Genomic DNA, 7,633 nt, shown 5'->3' with positions numbered 1-7,633 from the left:
TGCAGCAGGGGTAAAAATGAGACCACTTTGGATGCGTCCATGGGGAACTTCTTCCCCTTAATCACCATCTGATAAGAGGAGTGGGGAAGGACGGTGGTGGCATATGCGATACGGGGTCGCCACATGTATGGACGTATCTGTACCGGCTACGCCCACAAGAGAAACATGTAAAGTGGCTTCATATTAGTAGAGCGAACGTGTAATGATGATTCCAAATGCCTCAAGAATGCCCTTATTACTCAAGCGTCGCTCCTTTGTTTTCCATGTTGTTTTATTTATGTTTTTACCTTCGCGTAGTTGTTTACTTTAAACCACCCTTATTATCGTTTCTGCTAGCAACCAACGAATAGAGTATTTTGAGATAATGCTTGGTGTGAACGTAGCCACGTAAGTGATGACGTAGCTACACGGGTGGTAGTTACTAGTGAAACCACCGTTCAATGTGACATCTACATACTATACTTACCGCAAATTGCAATAGCGTTATGCCCTTGCAGGTCATCAAGCTTTTTCTGTCGCCGTTATCGGGGAGCAAAAGTATTTGGTTATTACCTTCCCGCTCACACATAGTTTATTTTGTTAGTTTTTATTTATCTTTCAGTTTTTTTACTTAAATCAAAAAGGAAAATATTGCTAAACATGTCTTCTAAGATAACTCCAGGAACATATGGAACTTGCCATGAAGGAAAAGAGATATAAGAGTCTACCATTTTTGGCTACCGATGAAGAAAAGTTAAAATAGTGGATTGAGTTGGTTAAAAAATTCAGGTCCCATCTCCTCCATTCATACCGGACATCATGTGAACATTATGGATCCGAAGATCACCTACGATATCAATGTAAGTACAATATTGATACCGCATTAGCGAGATGTAATATTCAAGTAAATCCAATGCTGGTGTGGAGGTATTACAATTTGTGCTTCTTGCGGGTGCTAATGAGGTTCTACATTATATATTGGATTTGGAGATAAGAGATGCTATCCTTGATGCAATTTACATTGAGTTGCAACCTATCCATACTTTTGCCTAGATAATTTATGTGATAATACATTAGTTGTCAATGAACAAGAGAGGATTGCACCCGTTCCAAAAATAGAAAAACTCTTGCAAGAACCACAGAAAGATGAAGGGAAGGATGCAACTAGTGAAGTGCAAACAACCCCCATTGATGAATGGCTACAAGAAATGGTAAGAGATCATGAATTAAAATTTTATGAAACTAACTTGCAGAAAAATAATGGGGATCACAAAGAACAAGCAGAAACACACAAAGAAGTGAGCTCACAAGAAGAATCTAGCAAGGAAGAGGAGGACGAACGGTTTTACCACCTTCTCACAACTACTAATTTGATAGTGATTTCTTGGAATTATTTGAAGTGCTTACTAATGAAAGTATGGATACTATGGATATGAGAATATTGATAAATTTGTTGGATGATTGTGCATTTATGTTATGTGCTTCTTGTCTAGTCTCTTGCAGGAATTGTAATAATAAGAACCGCCTGGAATTGTAGCGTGCAGATTCTTCCGAAAAGGTCATGGCATATTACCATGGTGGTTGTGAGAGTGAATACGATGAGGACAAGTTGGTATATACTTTATGTGAAGGTGTCAGGATGCTTCACGAAATTAAACAAGTTCAAGCCAATGAAGAGAGTGCCATACTTACTAAGATGTATCGTGCGGTGACCATCATACCTATTTTTTGTGGTGGTAAGTATATTTGTGGTACACGAAAAAGAGGAAGAAGAAAATCACGAGGAAGAGGAGTTCACGATACAAGAACCCTCCAATATACTAGAAGAAGAGTATAGTGATAACTATACTTTGAATGAATTAGATGCTAACAAACTTCTCTGCAGAAATGTCACCCTCAAGTTGAGTATGATAACTATCCTATTAACTCAAATGCCAAAATAGAATGAGAATATACTCTTGATTTATCAGTTCTAATGTCCAACTATACTTCTTAGCACGATTTTATTATGCAAGGGAAACCATTAAGGAATGTTGAGTTAACCACTCCAAGGAAGAATTTTATGAAGTGTTCCCCTACAATGGTAGCCATGGTGACATATTAAAATCTATTCAAATACCTCTAACCCTTGCATTGCAGAAGTACATGGAGACATGTCTTCCTACTCTAGTGCATTCGTTCTACCTTGATAATGATGACCTCTTCACATACGTGATGCCGATGCACCACAAGATGGTACGACTCTGACCACACTTTGCTATGAGATGCTCCAAACAGTGGTCAGAGGCAAGTCCAACTATACACCGGATAGATATCCCTTGGGGTCCGGGTGGATATATGGAGCATCGAAGCCTAGCTATATGGCTTTAAAGAAAGCGCTATCGGGAGGCAACCTGGAAGTAAGTAGGAGTGTTTCTTAGTATTGAGTCTTTGTAGTTTATTTTTGCATTCATATGTTTTCATTGGCAGGATGCATGACTTGCTATTGAAGTTGGTTTGGTTAAGTCTTCATCAGGTGAAAAAAATTGTCTGCTCAATATTTTATAAGTGGTGCAATTAATGATGGTTGTCGCGTGCCTAATTGCCAACACCTCACTCATCCATTTTCCCGCCTGCATGTCGCGTTTTTTGTTACTTGCGGCTATAAAAAGTTCGTGCCTCCCCATATTGGCTCATATTCCTATCACACACAACCTCCAATTCCCTCCTCGTTCACATCATACCAATTACCCCGTGGTTGAGTTGGGTACTGCTCTCGAAGGAGGAAGAGGAGCAGATTCTTGTCGAGGAGAAAACACATGATGAGGCCACCGTCATCGCCAAGGAGGACTGAGATAACTGTCACAAGTTAAGTTCACTTAGGAGAATCCCGTCCTCCTCGCGGAGTGGAAGGATTGGAATACCAGAGTACAAGTGTTGGCTTGGAATATCCAGCCAATGATGTGAAGATCTCGTACGGGAATGAGAGGCCTCCACGCCTCGTCCCATTGTTGGCTCATCACCACTTCACTATTATGGAGGCATTGTATCAGTGCTACACCATCTACACCTCTATTGTACGCCCCAACGAAACTTTCAAGTAGACCATCACGGTGAAAGCGTTATAAGCGGAGAGGAAACGCGTCGACTAGATCCAGGAGGAGGACGCATGGGAAGATTTGGCTATGCACATGGAGTGTGTCATATGACGCAAATTCGACGCCAAGATAGTGAGAATCGCCGAAGTAGTTCATGTACCTAAGAAGACAGGTTAGTTCAAGCATAAACGAAAAAACAAAAAAGGAAAGCAGCTAACTTGGAGCAGAATATATGAGTAACATGTTTCACTAATGGCAACTTCATCATCCCAAGAAAAATGAAGGAGCAGATTCCCTTTGTTTCCACACAACTCGTATAATAAATTGGTCACTAAACTTGCCGCATATGTGTACTTTAATCACACATGTTGAAAATGGATCAGAAATGCCAAAACAGCACGCGAAGGTCACACTTCACAACCCACGTCGCTAGTTTTCCTCTCTAGAAAATACCATGGTGAGATGTTAAAACCACACCTAGTTAGGCCTGGAATTAAAACTTCAAACTTGCGAGCTACTAGAGTTGTCAAGAGCTCGGTTCATTTAGCTTGAACTAGCGAGATCCAGATCTTATACTCGTTAAGTGTAACTAACAAGCAAGCAAACGAGTTATTCCTCCAGGCTTGATAAGCTTGGAAAATTTCTACTACAATCCATAGGCTAGCCCACAACACAATAATTCCAGTCCAATCTAAGTCCAGCCCAGCATTGTATCATACACTATCATTTTATTTTATTTTTGACACAACTATATCAGATGTTGGATGTTTGCTGTGTGAACTTTGAACTTCCGTGTTACATGCTGATGTTGGTTGAAACTTGATTGAGTATCTACCAAATATATTTGTGCATAATTATATTCGTATTGTCTTGCTGCTGTCCCTTGTTTTGTTCCATGTCACTGACAAAAAATTTAACAAGCATGCTGAATCATACAACAAGTAGCAAGGTCGCCTTAGCTCCCAAGTTAAGGCTCAGAACAATCAAACTGATAGCCTTATCATGTACTCCCTCCGTTCCTAAATATTTGTCTTTCTAGAGATTTCACTACGAACTACATACTGATGTATATAGACATAATTTAGAGTGTAAGTTCATTCATTTTGCTCCGTATGTAGTCCATAGTTGAATCTTTAAAAAGACAAATATTTAGGAACAGAGGGAGTAGCACGCAATTATGAAAAACAACCGTAGTGTATTAATACTTTCACATAGCATGTGGTTACCAGGATAGACCGCTCATTTGATATTTCAAATCCAAATGCAGGCAACAAGGAAGTTCAGGGTTCATGAACATAACAAAATATTGCAAACAATCGTTGCTGCATTATCTACTTGTTTTAAGCAAACATGCAATTCTTACAAGGAAAGCTTAAGCATGCAGCTAGAACAATATTGCTTTACTACAACTAGATGACTAGTTGCGCCGATGGCGCAAAGGGCAAGGGCAAACCAAGCATTGGAGACATGCACGTTCAAATATTTAGGTACTGATTGGAGCGGAAATATATATTTAGGTATGAAGTCGATACATACATATCTACATTGCCTTTATCAAGCAAGCTACATAGGTAAAGATGCATCATATAGATAGCTTTGATCATTTTGCTCACGGTGAGTAGTCATGAATATCATGTAGAGTCTGCACGTGCCATTGGTACAAAAATGACTTCATCATCTAAGTAACTCTTCATTGGGGGCGTTTCTGGTGGGCTGCCATTGTGAAAAGCAGAAATGCCTTCCATATCATCATCCAGCCCCCAATAGTACTTGTTTGTTTCCTCTGGAATGTGCCTTGATTGTAAAGTTTTCTCGTTAAGGTGACCTGCAACATATCTTATATGCGACTGAGTATGGTTCAGATTGTTGTCTTCGGGCGTTGATCCTATTATACGATAAAGTTCCTGGACTGTTGTGCGATCGCCACCCAGACCATTACACCAGTCGCCACTTAGATAATCTATTATCCCTTCCTTTTTTTTGAGCTCGTGTTGTAGAGATTTTTTTTTGTTCAACTGCAACTTGTCATAGTTGTGGTCTTGCCCAACCTTGATGTAAGAGGCTTTCATGTATTTAAGAGCTTCATTTGCCAGTGGATCTTCAGCATCTTTGAGTTTTCCATAGACATAGATGGATATTGATTTCTTTGGAAGTCCATTGCTTAGTTGGTGCTTAGATGGATATAACTGAATGGTTGCGTCAAGACCAATGGTCCTTGCCTTCTGTGTTGAGTACACTACATTTGAAAGGCCAAGTTGTTGCATCATAGCATCAAGAAGCACTTTTGCTGGGATCCTAACTTTTTCCATCACGGCAGACTGACAACAAAGAGGAAGACATTGTAAGCAAGTGCAGTGTATGATTCTACATGTGTCTATATATCTATCAATTTGTTGTGAGATATATAACGGTGATAGTAACTGAATGTTGCATGCTGGTTAGGTAGTGCTAAAATTGTGTACACCACGGGATAACAAAAAATCTGAATATAGAAGGGTTTCAGCTTGTCTAAACTTGAGAGCATACATGCATGTATCACTTCCCAGGCACTAAGAAAATAGAAGATCAATATGTAACGATCATGTATCAATTGATTACCGGCTGTTAATTAAGAAGCATACATGCAACAAGGACCGATAGTTTTACCAGAGAAGAAGCTACATTCCCCCACAATTACCCAGGTGTTGATTGAGAAGCAAGACAAAAGGCTAGGAGGGAGGGCGTGCTAAAACTCGAAAGATGACATAAACAATGGTAAACATGAATGCTAAATAGAATTTGTACTATACAAATGCACAAGAAGCAGTACAAAGTCCAGTAATGAACACAAATCACTGAATCGAGGGTAGTGTTTTACAGAAAAGAATACCAAGAGGTGATGCAACATATAAGCATTTTTCAAACTTAACTGCAAAGATTTTTAGTAAGCAAGCTTGGACTATCTATTTACTCTAGGTCTAAAATAATCTTCATAAGAAAGCTTAAACTGCCTATTTATAGAAATGTATCATAACATATTTTCAGTATGAAAGATTGGACTATTTATAGGAAGGTTTAAAATTTTAATCGCACCTTCCTTCTTTTGCCTCTATTTATGGGAAGCAGGGGTGCCAGAGATGGTAGAGGTGCTGATCTGCTGAATCAATGGGGAATGTATAAATGTTGAGCTTCCCAAGCATAGGGCACTACGATTCTTTGTTCTGTCACGGCTGGAAATGACACTAAGTTCTGGTTCGATCATGTTGTCGCCGCGGCCCGCCTCCACCGTTCCGCTGCCGTCCACCACCACCACCCCAGTGACCACCACGGTCGGCGCCCCGCAACTGCCCGCGCAGGCCTCTTCTGCCACGCCGCTTCTTGCTGTCCTCACCCCGGAGGAATTGACCGGCGCGATCCGCGACCTGGCCACCGCCATTCAGGGTATCCGGCTCTACCTGGCCGGGCGCGCCACCACCAGACCGCGCCGAGCCGTCATGGCTGCCCTGGCAACCGCCACAGCTGCGGCAACCGCCGCGCTCGTCTGGCCGCTGCAGCCAACACTGCAGCTGCCTCCGCCACCCTCGGCCGGGCCGCTGCAGCCGACCCTGCAGCTGTCGCCGCCGCCACAAACCACCTCCGGGCTGGGCCCTGCCTCTGCGCCGGGGGTGCCGATCCACCAGCTCCGGTTTCCCCCCTCACCGTCGCCGCTACCGGCCTGGGTGACCGGGTCGTCACAGCCGGTGTACACGACGGCCTCGGCGCCGCCGCACATCCAGTCGCCACCGGCGCCACCCCCGCAATACGGCGGGCCCTCCAGCTTCGCCGGCCTCCGGCCAAGACCCGGTAGAACCCTAGTTTCTACCACTATTGTTGTAGAGTAAAATCAAAATTAGTAAAAAGCAGCACTACAGAGGACCTTCAAGTTATATTTTCAGTGAGCTCTAACAAGAACAAATGGCAGGATCAAGAACAACCTCCAGCCGAGGAGATGACAGGACAGCAGAGCAATAGACGAAGACCAAACAACAAATAAGAGGACAAAAGCAACCTGCGGCAGACAGAACAAATGCCTTATTAGGGTGAAACACGAACGAAAAAGTAAGTATAATCAGCAAACTACATAGACAATAGGCCAATTATGCTGGCAACCAGTATAAATATAATTAGCAACTTCTATCTATCCATTACTTGAATGGAACCATGAGACACTTTCACACATCGTAAATACGATGACTGCCCCTCTACTCTTCTGTGCCTCATCTCATGACTAATTCTACTAATCAGTGACTGGGTAGTTGTTGTCTAAACCAAGAAAATTGCATCAAAGCACAACACAGTACATCCTAATGTAAGATCTTCAATTAATAGAAGCAAGCACCTGTCAATTTATTAAGTATTATCTAAGAAAGAACAACATGCCTGAAACACGGTAGGCACATCAACTAAATTGAGGCACACATATCTGTGGGCATGCTGGCACGGTCACATTTAAATAATTAATACTTATGAAAAGCCTGTAGTGTATGTCACAACTATAAATACTCTGTTTTCACCTAAAACTATCACAAAGGAGATAAATAAAAACAGAGCTGCCAATA

This window comes from Hordeum vulgare, chromosome 4H (assembly GCF_904849725.1).
Source record: "Hordeum vulgare subsp. vulgare chromosome 4H, MorexV3_pseudomolecules_assembly, whole genome shotgun sequence".
Lineage (NCBI taxonomy): Eukaryota > Viridiplantae > Streptophyta > Magnoliopsida > Poales > Poaceae > Hordeum > Hordeum vulgare.
This window is presented reverse-complemented; position numbering follows the sequence as displayed.